This window comes from Harpia harpyja, chromosome 2 (genome assembly GCF_026419915.1).
Source record: "Harpia harpyja isolate bHarHar1 chromosome 2, bHarHar1 primary haplotype, whole genome shotgun sequence".
NCBI classification, from domain to species: Eukaryota; Metazoa; Chordata; class Aves; order Accipitriformes; family Accipitridae; genus Harpia; species Harpia harpyja.
Window position 1 is genome coordinate 81,364,286 of NC_068941.1, and position 16,622 is coordinate 81,380,907.

The following is a 16,622-nucleotide window of genomic DNA, read 5'->3' on the forward strand; positions in this document are numbered from 1 at the left end:
GTCTGAATTACCAATAAAATCTCTGATAAAATGAGTGGAAACCAGCCAACTGTATTAACCCTTTTGAAGAGGACTCAGAGGTAAAAGGAAACTCAAATTTCCACCAGAACAGAACAAAGAACTCACTAAACTGAAAGAAAACTCATGTACTTTCACAAGATCTTCTCTGAAAACATGGACATGAGACAGACTCTCAACCCAATTAATAATATGACAATGTTTCAAGCTGTGATTCAGCAGATTTAACTGAAATCATATTTTAAGAAACAACTGATGACAAATTCTATAAATCTCTAGGCAAAAGGCAATCCCATTAGAGAACACGTGATGCTTATGGTTACAGAGATGACACCAAAATTCCTTAAAAAAACCCCAAACCACTGAATTGTTGCAAAATCTGTACTTCCTTCCCACAGATTCTCAACAGACTAAACCAGAATGCAAAACACAAGATCTGATTTGGGCATTTAAATTCCCTCTATCTAAAAAATAAGCCTAAAAGCGGGCAGCTTTTCTGCGGCTGCACACGCCCTCCAGTGGTTGCCTGAACCAGCCAGAGCAGCAAACACCACAGCTCCTCACTTCCCTGCATGACAGACTGCTGCTAATCACAGCTTCTCACAAGAGGACCAGCACGAAAAATGCCTTGTGTGACTTCCTCCTGTGCATCAACTACATGGTTAAGTTGAAAAACATTTTTTAATATAGCTCCATTAGCTGCTTATTAGGGTCTGGATTTCTGGATCAAGACATCTGCATTTTGTAACTCTGTTTGTTTTAATCCGTAATTCTACTAGTATTTTTTTTTCCAGCTTAATAATAACTCTTACTCTCATCACTTATTTCTTTAAGCTAGAAAGCCATCAAGCTTGAGGCAGACCAGGACAACTCAAAAAAAGCAACAAATAATCAAATTAGACTATGCTACTGATGTACTCAATCTCGAAACACTGGATGCATTAAAGAAGTGATAGCTTAAGAGTTTCAAAACACAAAAATCATCATAGAGTCACAGAATAACTTCCTGAGATCATCTATTCCAGCCCCTGCTTAAATCAGGGCCAATGCAGATCAGGCTGCTCAGGGCCTTGTCTGCACAATGACCAATAAATAAGTGAAAAGACATGGCTTAAAGAAATCAAGTTACTCTCTAGCTAATAAACCTAAGGGTAGTAATTCCATATCACAAAAATATGAAGACGAGTAAGACTATGCAGTGAAAGACTCTGAACTTTTAGGATTTACCTTGATTTGCCTAATATGTCTGAAAATACACAGCATACAGATTTTAGAACTTCGGTGAGAAAAAGTTCAATTAATGATTCTCACTAATACAAGTCACTAAAAACAGCTGAAACCACTGAAAAAGGCCCCTCAAATCGCTGGAGCCTAGAGAGACAACAAATCCTGCAGTATTACTGGTAAAAGGAAGTCAATGTAGCCAGGCCAATAGTAAATGGGAAGATGAAGACAAAGGCAGTAATTTGAGACAGCAAGAGTATCAGAACCAGTAGATACAGATTACAGAATATGGAAAATAGACCATGGTTGTACAAAGATTTAATGGAGCCAAATGAGAAGAGGCTTAAAGTAAGAGGCAGAATAATGGGCAAAGATAACAGATGTGAGTACCTATAAGCAAATATTGTCCCACTGGGGAGATGAGACTCAGAGAGAGCAATTTGCAGGTTAGTCACCATCTCTAGGACAACCAATGGAAGGAAATTGTCGATACGCATCTCAGTCCTCCTCATAAAAAATAAGCTATGTTGTGAGGTCCGGTTAAACGGAAGAAGCTAGCAAGTCTACCCATCGGAATAACAAAGGGTTTCAAGAAAGAAGGGCAAAACTGACGCTAGTTAAATTTCGCACAATCTTTGCTATCTAAAATTCATGGTAGCACAATACCATAAGCAAGAAAAAGGACTAGGCTCTTTGTCAGAAGAGGACAATAGTGCAGAAAAGAAGAAGAGGGGCAAGGAAAGAAAATGATCAGCAACAGATAACCAAGCAGTACTGTGAGCTTAGAATTGATACAAGGAGGTCTAGAAGACAGGACGTGAAAGAATGAAGTGAGATAGAACACTGCCAAGATCTGGTTGATCAGAGTTGCAAGAGCAAGGTCCTGAAGCAGCTGAGCATATCATTAGATTTGGTAGTTAAATTAAGTGCACTCATGCCAGACCACCATATCACATAGAAGCAAAAGCAATCCCTTATCTTTTTCTAGATGACTCTCTATCTATAGAAAAGGAAACCGGGGGGGGGCAGGGGTGGTTAGGGAAAGGAAGGGGACAAAAGCAGCACACGCTAGTAGCAGCTAATAAACTTAAGCTAGTATCGTCCCATATTGACTGTCCGGTGACCCAACAAGTACCATTTTCACTTACAAAGAGGAAAAAACATGATAGCCCAGGAGTCTGCTGAATAAACATGATATTTTGGCTTGCGAACAAATAGCTTTCAGTAAGCAAAAGAAGATTTGCCTTACCAGAGAAAGGTCTCTAGATATTTTAATCGGACAATGACAATCAGACAATCCTTGCAATGCCTTTGTACGCATTTTCATACTAAAAAAAACAGGTTCTACATAAGGCAAATTATTTTGCGGACATTTTAAATAATGTTATTAATTACTTGAAGGTCCATCATCTGACAGGAGTCATGAGCCAAATACAGTTAGTCTGCATGTCAGATTCCTCCTTCACTGTCCAGGCCACTATCACTTATGTGATATTTATTATTCATTTCTTCCACATCTGCTGCAATTTCAGAGATGCTTTTCTTGTGTGTCAGAAATAATGGAGTAGTCCATTCCTTCCAATTCTGCCAAAGGGAGTGAACAGAGTAAGTAATCAACAAGCGTCACTATTAAAATACCACTTTTGTTTTCTCTAAGGGTTTTCTTAAAGCCATTTCTCAGGTGAATTACTTGGGATTGGGGGGGGGGGGGGGGGAAGAGGGGGAAGATGACACACCTAAATACAAATTCACAGTAAGAGAACTTTATCCACAAAAGCTATTTTTATTACCTACAAATCAGGCTTTCAGCTGGCACTGAAAAAGCTAATAGATGGCTGCTGCTTTTTTCTGTAAAGATAGTTTTCAGATAAGTCTTCTCCATTCTCTCATCAATTTTAAGACCAAAGGTTATTCCTATTTTCAGATCAGAATGAGACAAAATACTTACAGAGATTAGTAAAGTTATAACACATTCTTGCTAATACATTTGAAAACTTGAGTATGCTTATTCACATTATCTTGTACAAACCCCCTAAAATATAGGTAGAGACGAGACATGTTTACTATCATGCAGTACTGTTCTTCATTATATTAAAATAATGAAAAATTACTACAGGATCCAAACAGAATTTACTTTTAGAAGAAAACACATAACTGAAAATTGCATTGTGGATTTGCAAAAAATTTTTTTACAAACCAGCTCTAGCCAGCAAATTCAAAAACATTATCTCTCATGAAGAAAACTGTTACTGTAGTAGCTGACAGAGAAGTGAAAATAATTATACCAAAACTTTCTAACAGTTTACCACTAGTCTTAGAAAAGACTTAGGAAAGGAGAGAGAGAGAAAAAAAAAAAAAAAAAAAAAAAAAGGAAACTTTAGTCCAAAGGAGCCAATTTTGAGTTTAAAAGCACCTGAAGTAGAGACTTCACTAGTCTTGCAGTAGATATACAATGATTTCCATTAACCAGTCAGCTGGCAAGGCTGACCTACAAAGTATTTTTAAGTGAGTAAATGAAACTTTCCTTACAGTTATAGTACATATTAATGTTTATATAGAGACATAATATACATTTGCACAAAAAGATCAAGCATATTTTGAAAAATGTGTGAAAAGGGTTAGTGTACTTACAGTTGCACTTACGCTTATTTGCCACCCAATTATTTTTGAAAAAAATTAGTATCAATCTTTTCTAATTTGTTTTGGGGTTGCTTTTTTTTTGCTCCAATGGATAAAATTTTAGAACTTAATTGTTACAGCCTATTTTCATCAACTGAAACAATTATTTATTGCCTTCTCATGAAGGCAATAGGCAATACCAGCTTGTACAGCTAAGAACTGTAGAATGGCAAGCGAAGAATTTCTTCACTTTAAATATTACTTGCTACTGCAGAAAGCAAGCTTACAAAACTTATGGACTTGACTTGTTGTTCCTCCTCAGGAAAGGCTTTTGCAGCCAACCCTCGCTGCTTAGGATAAGGCTAGAAGATTCTGTAACAGGACTCCCCCCCATTAATTAATTTTCTTCAAAATCAGAAGAAATATTCTTCTCCACTGCTGCAGAAATTTAATTTTGTCAGTTCCACTCCTGCGGCTGAAGGTGGGTGGTGAAGGAAGGAGACAGATTTGAGTAAATTCAAATTCTTGCAAAACACTGTATTTCTGTCTGAAGACAAAATACAGATACTATTGTGGTGGGACCACAAATCAAATAGAAAAGAATTGCTTCTCCTCTGCAGATAAGCAGAGAGAAACACTGGTGCCTAAAACGGTAGGAATGACTGGATTTACCACCAGTATTTAATAAACACTGAAAGGTAGCCCTCAACAGTTGCTTAACAAATGGCTGAAAGTAAATTAAAAAAAAGTTATGTTTTCAAATACAAACTTGAGACTCTTCTGTCTCCTGGAGAGTTCCAAATGGTTCAGCTGAAGGGAATGGCCCCTCTCTAGCAAAACAGGACTCGTCAATTCAGTACAGCCAGAATACTCATTCAGTCTAGGTATTTACTCACCAATGAAATGATGTCTCTCTGTCTTTCAGGTGGGCCAGAGTTGTGCATCTGGCTTCTACTTAGCTTGGGAATGAAGAACCAAATGCAAACTCAACTAGCTCAGCACTTAGGTGCAGAGTTCCTTCCTTATTTACGCTGCTTTTTCACCTGGTCCAAGCCTACTTCAATTTCCCACCCCTTCTTTAATCCCACTACTTTTTCTTTTCAGCATCCTACCTCCACTCCTTGCACATATCTTCAGGACCTGGATCCTCTGGTTCTACATAATACTCACTGCAGTAGATAAACGCACTATAATCTGTTTGTTTCCTCTTCACTGTGGCAAATGATTCTGCCCTTATTCCCGCATGTAGTCATGACAGCATAGCAATTGCCTGAAGCTTCACCAAGAGTATCGTGAAAACTTCCGATCGTGCTAATTCTGAGAAGGGAAGATCAAATCTGGGATGACACCACAAAATAAGTTATCAATATAAGTAATAAATCAAACTGTAGTATTAACAAAACGTTATCTGCTACACCTCTACAGATATAAACAATGTTGCCCAGATCAGACCAGACAGCAACTAATTTTAATAGACAATACAACCAGTTTGCCTAGACCCTTAAAACTCTGCTATCTTTTGTCTATCATGGCATTAAAACCTGTTCACCCAAGTGAGTGGATTTAGATTCCAGAAGCACACTTGGTGCACTGGAATCATTCTAAAAACCAGCGTTGTGACATTGGTGATATATGAGGCCTTGTCAATTGTATGAAAGCCTAGCTATATGCACACATAGAAGAGTATCATAGTCTTTATCATAGAGCAGTATTTGGCCATGTCTTCACATTGCACTGGTAACGTACCTCTCTAATGTGGACAGGTAACATGTAAAAATATATATTTCTTTCACCCAGTACGTTCAACTTCACATCCCCAAACATTAAGTAAAGAACTGGAAGGTAAAGTTCAGAGGTCATTAATACTGACTCAACAGCACTATGAAATTTTACTTATAGACTTGCACCTTTCATCAAGAACTGTATATATCCCTATCCAACCAATAACTATATCTAGAATGTAATCCTGCCCATACTGTGCTAATTCTGGTCTACTTTACACATAGACTGTAACTATATACATGAGACTATGTTAATTATTCCATCAATGTATTACCTTGAAGCAAAACACACACACACACAACTGATGTATGCCAGGAACACTCAAACAAGGCTCAAGACTTGGAACACTAGACACTCCCCAAACAAATCCAAATACTTGCTATTAAGTGGTCTTTCTGGTTCGGACATTATTTGAAGTATTTCCCTGGGCTGGGGTTTTAACATGCTCTTGCCAAAATGCATTACCACCATTTTCATGGTTCTTAACTCCCTTTCTATTTCTTTTGCTATGTCTACATCAAGAATCTCTCCAGAAGAGCGATCAGCATAACTGTTACAGGTAAAAGGTCTGGAATTTGAGGCAAGTTTTAGGTTTTTGCAGATATAGTGTAGCTCACCCATTTAACTTGGAGACAGAAAGATAAAACACGTTCCTGTCCAACAAACCAATTCCTTCTTGTCCACTTTCCAAAACTTCTGTGTTGAGAGGTTTCCAATGGGTATCTCTTACCATTTTTGCTGTCCTTTCTCTCAGCATAGCACTACCTCTGTGGATTACTTCACTGCCTTATCAAATTTAGCTCTTCAGACAAATGCTGTTGTACCTACTTCTTATGGGAAAATCTAATAAGTTTTGACTGTAGAAGTAAGTCGTGTTAAGCAATTGTAGTTCCTATCCTTACTTGCAGAGTTTCTGAAGGCTCAGCTATCACTACCACTTTTGAACCAAGCATTCACCTGATGAATTGCTATTGTATGTGCACTTTCTACTACACTTTTTAAGCCTACTACTTGTTTTTTGCACTATTGTTGAATTTCAGTCATGTTTCATGTTTAATCACAGCATTTGTTTTTGTTCAGGAGTGCTACTATAAAACAGCTTCTGATGGTCTGCATTTTGCATCCACAGAAAAATCACAACATTAATTTCATTCTGAAGTATCTGATTGAAAGTTCTTGGCAACTACTCCATACAGCGAAATGATCCATATTCATATCTTTCATCCTACACTGCTCTCCAAGGTTCATACTTTGGCTTAAATCCCTCTGGCTTTATTATCAGACTAGAATCTGTGCATTCTTTACTACAGAGATAACTCACCAATTTAGATGTTTCTGAGTGCCAGTGCAGTCAGGTTCTTTGCTCCAATGGCATCCCACCAAGGCTGGCAAGTTCCATAATTGATTTATCTGATACACGATCTTGGGAACCTCAGCTCCACAGACTAACCCATGCCACAGCACGAACATTTATTCAACTTCAACTTATTATAATGAATAAATAAACGAAATGGGTCCCAAACACTATGCTAGGAGGCTGCATTAGTGCATCTCCTCCCTACTGCTTTTTTTATTCTTTAATCAGTAGCTTTTCAAAATATTTCAAATGGCATTTAGCTCATACTTCTAATAAAATCTTCCCTAACCTCAACCTTCTTTCTTGAAAACATTTTTGTCACAAAATATTTAATCTTCTGCTCCTTGATGTATCTCTTATTTAGTAAGGCAGAACTCAGAGAGCAGGCCAACATTCACTCTCTATTATGTTTTTGACTACAGGAAAGAAAACATGGAATTCTGATGTTAGCCCTCAAGGCCAAATATGTTTAAAGATGATTATTATTTTAAAACACAGATTTTTTTTTATGTGTGTTTTAGCACAGATGTGAGATATCAGTATTTTAGTATTTTGATATGAGGCACAGGCTAGAAGAGGTTTCACAAAGACAGTTAAATGGCCAACTCTGCCAGCCAACAGAACAAGACCACCCTGTGCTTCCCCAAAGAGCCACACAGAAAACTGACAGTATCCTTCACAGACAACAGAAGAAAAACGTTAAAGCTTCTATGAAAGTCTATTTCAAAAGCATATCATGCTGTAGTTTCCCAGTCATTTGCCACATATGTATCCTTACCCCAAATATGGATGAATATAAAATAGCTCCAATTTGTACTGGGGAGCTGAATACCAAAGTTCAAAACAAGATCAAATTGCTATCTTGCACCAAGATAAAAATAGGACAAGTTAAAAGGATGGGGACAAAACTAGAAACTGAGCCATCACCTGTTGAGTAACCCTTGCAATTTAACACATGCTTTAAGTCACTTATATATTTTATCAGTTTCAAATTATGTCAAATACGAGAACCTACATCAATGGTGCCCCACAGCAAAGTAATTTTGCCCAACATAAGAATACTCTGAAGTATGTATGGGCTTTTCCCTACTTAGTAAATTTAATTTGATTGCTATGAAACGTTCAAAAAGATTTTCAAACATCTACTTTCACATGTAGCTCATCACACCATTGTACTAACAGAACAATTTCCACGTAATGGTATTATTTCCCAACATTAGCAAGAAGGATAGTAGAAATCTTGCTTTTGGTTCAACCATGATTAACAGGTATTTGTTTACTGCACACAAAATGCATTTTAAAAAATTCAGTATATGGTATACTCTGTTACACACTTCTGACAGAAGCAGCTTTTCAAATGTTCCAGAGTCAATAGATTACCTGTGCTAAAGTTGCTTGCGAGCAAAGTAATACATGATGGACTATGCATTAACCTATCATTGCCATACACAAGGTATTAGTATATATGATCCGTTTTCCAGGAATCTTGCGTATTTTTGTAGCTTTCTATTCACCAGAAAGGCAGCAGAATAGAGTATGGTCTAAGTTTCCCTTATAACACATTCCAAAAACTTCCCTCCCTGCTGATGCTAAAAAAATATAAAATAACTATGCTAGACACCATCAACTTGGTAAGAACATTAAAAATAGCACTTGATATATCATTTTCGTCATTTCTGTCAGTGTAAACTGGAAGGAAAAAGGTAAATACATTTACACAGCTGTCTTATTACCTCCAATGACTGCAGGTCATAGCGAAGCTAATTTGAAGGTACCGTGAAGGGGGAATTTAGGTAGTTTCTCTCTTTTCCTTCAAAAATGTTCTCAGAACCAAAGCCTTCCAAGCAACCATTAATTTTATAAAAAAGCTAACCAACCCATTCAACCAGCTATACAAATTTACAAGCTGCACGGTGACTACTGGCAGATCAACAAGGCTCTCCTCACCCACCCCCTTTCTCCCAAGCTCTCCACAATTATGCACCAAAGGAAATTTGGACTCCCATGCCAAGCTCTGATGGAAAATTATTTTCTCTCTCCACTTTACCACCTGACCGCTTAGCCTCGTGCCATATTCCATCTCCACCTTCTCATTTACACCACTGAGGTTCCAAGCACATCCTCGGTGAAGACACTTCTCAAAGCTACATCCTAAGTGGAAAGTGATGCTTCCTAGAAACATGGACTTACTTATCCACTTAGATCCACTTCGGTATCTCCACTCTTCCTTCATCCAAAGGCTAGATTCGAGAATTATACCAGATCTATCATATTTACTCAACAGTAAGGTCATTTCATTTGTCTTTGCAGAAAAGTAATGAAAGAGCTCAAATAGTATAGCCACAAACATAGTATTAAAGTATGCAGTCGTCATCATCATCTACTGCATTATTGTTAGTCCCACCAAGCATTTCTTTACCGATGTTTGATTACTGAATGTTAGGGTGTCTGTTCTTTTCAGCAATACCACTTAGTGGATGCTTCCCATTGTGCAGCACAGTGCTCTCAAGGAGAGGTGAATTTTTTTTTTCCTCGAAAAGGCTAGGCACTTTACCTTGTTCTACACAGAAAATACTTGCAGTTTTCATGCATTCAACCATCTTCTATGCTTAAAACCTAAGAGGTGTCTTGTAGTTATGTAAGCAGCAATGACCAGAGGTGACGGAAATGCTTCAAGAATTGTGCTTGTATCTTCTCCTCATCATAAACTACATCCTTGCTCCAGTAATCTGACCAGAGCAGGTGAACCTTTACATACACATGGAGTCCCAATGCAGTCGATAGGTTTTAACTGACCACAAGGAAAGACACGCATTTACCAGTCTGTAGAAATAAGGCCTCACTTGGGAAACATAGTGACACCGGTGGAACAAAAAGCAGGCTCAGTGCAAAAGTGAGAGGTGAATGGGCCACAAAACAATAGGACACTGAAAAACAATCCCTTCTTGCCATCCCTTAGCTATTTTGTTAGCGCAATGTTTTGGACACAAACTCACATATATATAAAAATATCTATATACACACATATACATATATATGTATGTATACCCATACACATCAATTTCATCGCCCAAATATTAGAAAGCAACCCCCTCAATAATAATTTTTGCTTCCAGTCTAAAACAAAGTGGGGTTGTTTTGTTGGAATATCCAGTCTATTGCACGCAGGCAGTAATTTAAATGCAATAGTCTCATCTGCAAAACAACAACTGGCTTCAGAAAAAGCACACAGCCCTACAGATATTAAAACAGAATTTTTTTTATTCTTACTAGCCGTTTGTTGGATTCATATTGAACTAAAAAGAAATATATTTTACATTTAATTTCCATTTTCTAAACTACTTTAAATCTACACCCTTAAAGTATAATGACCTAGTTTCTTCTGACATTTTCAAATAATATTTGATAAATTAGTCGGTTTTACTGTACTTTTAATACCTGCATTTTTCCGAGTATGTATGAGGGTGTATAGTCCTATAACATTGACAAGAACTAGCCATATAGTCTCCAGGAATATCCAGAGCTTTTATATTCAAATACTGAAAAATACTGTCATATTTTCTGACGGCTGCATACTAGATGAAAATCCCAGCATGTTTTAATATATGCGATATAGATGCTTACTGAAACAACCAAAAATTGCATATGCTGTAAGTATTGAGCCCTGAGTAGTCCTGCAAAACAGTGGTTTTATTCAATGATTACATCCAACAGTCAAATAATACCACACTGTGAAATTGAGGAGTTTATTAAGATTGATATGCTGCATTTCCTGAGCAAAATTCCCACAGCAAAACAAGCAAATAATAGCTTCAGCGATAAATTTACAGAGATTCTACTAACGTACGAACATTTTGGTGAAGAACCAATTTATTCTTGCAGCTGAAGCCACACATTCCATGTTTAAGGAATTTTAGTAAGCATATATATGTCCGCATAAACCACCAGCAAGGACTCTGCAAAATCTATTACAAACTTCACTGCCACCCTACAGTGTTTACAGTTACCTTCCTTAGATGTCTGAAAAGGCTAAACGCCAAACATATCTTCCTTGTTTTTTTTTAAAGCAGACCTCGTTTAGCTTACTCAGCATGGGCAGCACTAGCTCCTAAATTTAAGAATCATTATAAACCAATTTTAATGCAAATGCCAATAAGGAAACTGTTCACGCACACAAAATGCATGGGCAATGACTGATACCAGCCTCTTGCTTGTTTAATGCCTGTTAGCAAGAGGCCCGTTTTCTGTGAAATCTGTTTAAATACGGTGTTTACTGTCTCTGCACTTTTACTAGTATTTACTCCTCCTCTCAGCCGACACATTTTAAAAAAACAAAACCAAAAAGCAAGTATAAATACGTTCAAGAAGTGTGGCAAATTCCCTTCTCCACCCCCAGAGCGGTAAAGCCACAGCGGATGAGCTGTAACTATGGCCTTGGGAATACAAGTTCCCCAGGCTCTTTTACCACACAAATATCAATTCAAGTTACAAGAGCCCTATCCTCTTATACTTAATGAAGATTGAGCCAACGACCCCACACGCCTTCGCAGGAATGTTTTCTTTCCGTTTTCCTAACAAGGCTCTCCTCCCATACAGGTCCAGGATGGACTGCAGAAGGGTGTAAGTAGAAGGATCATCACACCAGTGTTTAGTGGAGGAATAAATCAAACATGGCTTCCCCCTCCATACATTTCCAGAGTTACATTCACTCCTGCTGCCGTACAATCCCAGTCCTACCCGGAGGGAAGGGGCAGGAGCAGCCTCCACCTCCCCACACCCTCACCGCCACGGGGGGGTGGGGAGGGGGGGCATTTGCAGCCACCCCACCCCTTAAGGAGGCGGTTTAAACCCTGGGGGAGGCTTTTTTTTTTTCCTTCCCATCGGTCCCGTCCCCCCCCCGCCTCCGGTTTTCTTTCTGATTTGCAGTGATTGATCCCCCCCCCTCTCCCTGGGGGAGGGAGGTGGGACGGGTGGACACCTCTCCCTTACCCCTTTATGTTGCCCCCGACCTCCCGCAGCGCCGAGGAGGAGGAGGGCAGGGGGGGAAAGGATGAAGCTACAACAGCCGGGACTCCGGCTCGGCATCGCTGCTTTCCGCTCCTCCGCCACCCAAGAGTCAGGCCGAGCCAGCAGCAGAAATCCTGCGGCAGCCTCCGGGGCGGGGGGGGGGGGGGGGGGGGGGGCAGGCGAGGGGCGGGCGGGGGCGGCGGGGGGGGGGCCCGCGGCCCCTCAGCGAGGGCCAGGTAGCGGGGGGGGGGGGGGGGAGGGAGGAGAGGAGGGGGGGGCGAACAAAAAAACCCTCCTCCGGGGAAGGGGGAAACGGGCGCTGCGGGCTGCCCGGGCAGGGGCGGGCGATGGAGACGGCGGGGCGCCAGCGGTAAGTTTGAGGGGAGCGGAGCCCCGGCGGAGGGGGAGTCCCCGAGGGAAGCGGATGCTCCGCGACGGGACCCCCGGCCCCCACGCCGCCTCCACAGCGCTTTACCGGGCAGGGCCCGCGGTCCCAGCCCGGGAGGAGGTTCCCGGTGACCGCGGCGAGGCGCGGGGCCGGGCGGCAGCATCCCCGCCGACGAGGGAGCCTCGCCGCCGCCGCTCCCGCCTCCCGCCCGGGGCCTGCGGGAACGTGCCCCGGGTGCCTCCTCCCTTCCCCGGGGAGGCGGGAGGGGGGGGGGGGGGGAAGCCAGCCGCGCTCCCGGCCTACTGACCTGTGCCCTAGCGCATCCTTCTCCCCCGGGAGCCGGGCGGAGGCGGCGGCGGTAGCTCGGTGCCGGGGAGCGGCGGCAGCGGCGGGAGCTGAAGCGACACGGCAACAGCGGCGGCAACGGCGGCGGCGGCGGCTCCGGCGATCCTGCGCGGCGGCCCCGCCCCCTCCTCCGGCCAGAACCAGCGCGAAAAATCCAGGCCGCTGATTGGGCGCCGCCGCTGCGCTGCCCCTGGAGCGGCTGTTTCAAATCCCCCCGCACGGAGCCGCCCGCACGCGCGGCCCAGCGGCCCGGCGGCGGCGGCGGCCGGGAGCAGCGCCAGCCGCCCCGCCGGCGGTGGGCGAGCGGGGACGGCGGGAGCGGGGCCCCGGCCCGCGCCGAGGGCCGCCCGCCCGCCCGCCCTGACAGGGCCGCCGCCGAGGGCGGCGGCGGCGGCGGGGAGGAAGAGGAGGGCGGGCCGGGTGCCAGGGGAGGGAAGGCCGCGGGGCGAGGTGGGGCCAAAGGCGGGAGCTGTGTGGGGCCCGGCCCGCTCAGGGGGGGCTTGGTTCGCCGCGGTGGCGTCGCCAGGTGGGCGAGAGCGCGTCGAGGGCCAGCCGGCCCCGCAGAGGTCGGTGGAAAACACTTGTGTCTTATAAATACTTTTTTTTAATATCGGTGTTTATCTGCCCCCTTGGGCGCAGGGACGCTCGCCACGGGCCGCACTGCCTGGTGAATGTGCCCTCCTCACCCGCTGGCCCCAGCAACCGTGCACGTGTGCTCTCTGAAAATCCTGATTTAAGCCAAATGTTTTGACTTTCTGTACAACTGCACACAATTTCGAGGCTGTCCGATGGTTGTAAGAACCCAAGTGCGCCTGGCTGCGAATTACCCGGGCTGTCTCTTCTCAAAGTATGGCCTGGTTTGTTTTTTTTTTTTTTTTTTTTAAAGCTTGCACCAAAATAAGTACATGTGCTTGCAATTTGCCAATTGAAAGCACAGCTATTTTTTTAGGCCAAATCGTTAAATATCTGTCATGTTATGATAGGAACAAAGATTCTCATGAACCGTCCCACCAGATAATGTAAAGCAGGTAATGGCCAACTTTTTCAAGCTTTCGATGGTTTGATAGAGGATTTGTGGAGCAGCGACAACCTGTGTTTTCTGTACAAGGCTGAGAATATAGTTCCTCTGTGCTATGGATACTGTATTAACCTGGTAGCTAAGGGCCTAACCCAACTCCTCTGAAAGGTAAACAGATGTAATGGAGGAGGGGAACACACCAGCATCATACTTTCTGGAGAATGGTGAAATTACACCATCTGTTACAGAAAGGCTCAGATTTATTTATTTATTTATTTATTTTACATAATACTTAATTTACTTTTATATGTTAAAGTTTGTCAATGTTTTTACGTGTGTGTTTAATGATGGGTGCACCTTTCTTAGCATGGCAGTTAACAGTTGAACAGTGCAAACTTAGTGTTAATTACTTAGTAATGAAAAAATCATTGGCTGATTAAAACTTTAGTGTCAAGGTGGCTGAAGGAAATCTGTCTGTAGTGATAAAGGTATCTTAACTCGTTTTACAGCCTTTCTGTTAAAAAAATACACTATCTTTAAGGTGTTAGACAAACAAGGTTTAGTTTCCAAATGTCATTATTTACAGCATTAAAGAAAAAGATAAAGTGACATCACTTTTTAAAATTGCTAATTTGAATTAAGGCATGACAATTTTATCTTCCACCTTCCTTTTTAAAGTTTAGTTATATGCATTTACAGAAAAAAAAAAGATGCTTTCTAATTAAAAATAGAGGCACCATTATCAATACAAATAAATAGAAGTACAAATATGTGAATCCTGTTGTTTTGCTACATAAAGGCATATACAGGTGTGCTTTTCTTCCATAGCTGAACAATACTTCTAAAGTATTAAAAGTACAAAGCATGACATGTTTGCAGGGGTGCTTGCTGTTTCCCCTCCCCCAAAAACTTGCATAAGAAACCAGGTTAGTTATCAATAACTGGCATGCTACAAATGCATTATCTACTTTTCTCTCAGGAATAAATTCTGTGTTCAAGCTCAATGATATAAATTCATCTATGACTTTTAAAAGAGAAACAGATTTTTATTCTGTACTTAATTACGAATGCATAAGATCCTCCAGATAATGCAGTTCTCATGTTTGCCTTCTGTGTCAGTTGTTTAAGATTTAAGTGGAAGGATTTTCCTATCATGGTCAAGGTGACAACAAATCTTCCCTAGTCCTTTCAGCTCCTATAGATCACTGGCCTTGCCTATGCTACTAAGAGTTGCAACCATGTAATTACCTCCTGATAGACCTACCATGTGAATTTCCAGGAAAGCTTATGCTGGGAGTTAACACCTTTAACTGGAATAGCACCAGTTTATACTGTACATAGACACTGGTGCAAACTTCTCCAATGTCATGACCCTTTTAAACAGAAACTGCGCTTGCAGTTTTTTTAATTTCAAAACCAACTGTGTTTTCTTGAGCTCATATCGTGATAATAAAAATCCCTCCATTTTTCCACTGCGGTATGCAAAGAGGCCGATTCTTTGAAAGTGTGTATAGTTATATTACACTTCTGAAAACTGAGTTCAAAAAAGTTTTAACTTCCGACGGTGTAAATGCACATGCAGTGCAGAATGAGCTTGTGCTGACAAATAACAGGCACGCTGCATTACACTTGAGTGATGGCTTCGAAAGAGTTGAAGTAAATGTCCTCTGATCTGTTTCTAGTAGTTGCAAATTTCCAGACTGAACCTCTTGGAGGTTTTATTCTCTTCATTACGTTTTCTTGCAATTTTGAATTAGCCAATTTTTTTTTAACAGTTTGATGTTTCTTGCATAGCCAAACAGGTCATGGAAACCAAAAGATGCACAGCTAGAGCAGATACTAGTATTCATTTATTAATGACTCCTGTTTCATTTGGTATCTAAAATTTTATTGCTCCATACTTTCAACTTTTATGGATATACTGTGTCAAGAAGTAATCAAGATCGATATCCCTCTGTTCAACTCAATGAAGGAATTTAAATAAATGTAGTGGTTTCATATTGCTCTAGAAATATTTAAATATTTTAGAGATTATCAATTAGTTACTAGGCTGAAAGATAATTTACAATTTAAACACTTTTTCAAGATCATTTATTCAGCAATAATGGTAGTCAGTGCCCCTGACCTTAGGCATATGTTAGGGTATACTGAAATTCTGAAGCTGAAGGAAGATTTTTTTTTTTTTTGTTGCCACCACAGGGACAGACAGTATCAGAAAAGCTAAGGCCTACATTGCAGTTGCTGTAGTTTCACTGCGTTAGGCAGAGCTCGGAAACAAATTCTACGTGTGGGGCACTACTCCATGCAACAGTGCAGAACTCTCTCCCCTGAGAGTTTGGTCAGCCCTGTTAACAAGGGGATGGGGCACGTTTTGGGGTACTTCTAACTATTAGAAATAACGGAGATGAGCAGTCCCTGTGCTAAAGCTTTGCCTTTCTCCTGGCAAAGGCCAATTGTAATGACGGTGCAGTTAGCAAGCACGTTTAATCTCATTGTAGATCTTTGTGTCAGGAGCTTCATGTTTTCATTTCTCTCCTGTAGGGATCCTAAGGATTGATTGCTTTCTGAATTCCTTTCTTGTATCCCTTTTTATTTTTGTTTCAGGATTTTATATAATCATCTGTTTAGTAAATATTTTCCTGAATGCAGATCGTCTTGGTGGCAATGTAAACATAACTACAAGTAGAGTTGAACTGAAGTTACGTGAGTGCAGTCGATGAGTTAATCAGATATTCCCAAGTTAATACAGCAGCACAGCATGTCCACAGTCTTTACTGTACTATAGGTGTTTAATGAGATAAGGACTGAACTAGGCCATATAGAATCTACAAATGTAGGTTTTTCTTGTTTCACAGACTTCCACC

General features: G+C 41.3%; 1 protein-coding gene across 5 annotated transcripts in view; it reads right to left on the minus strand.

The window, feature by feature from the left end:
* The window catches only part of NSD2 (nuclear receptor binding SET domain protein 2), a 104,966-nt gene that overhangs the window by 66,346 nt on the left and 21,998 nt on the right, over positions 1–16,622 (minus strand). For 2 of the 5 annotated variants that reach the window (XM_052780683.1, XM_052780680.1), the window contains exon 1: positions 12,703–12,941. The exons of 1 other annotated variant lie outside the window; for it this stretch is intronic. The gene's annotated coding sequence lies outside the window, so the exon portion shown is untranslated. Of the gene's footprint in view, positions 1–2,637; positions 2,827–3,032; positions 3,271–12,702; positions 12,942–16,622 lie in introns of those variants that run through there. 2 more of the 5 variants (XM_052780682.1, XM_052780684.1) reach the window with 2 other exon arrangements.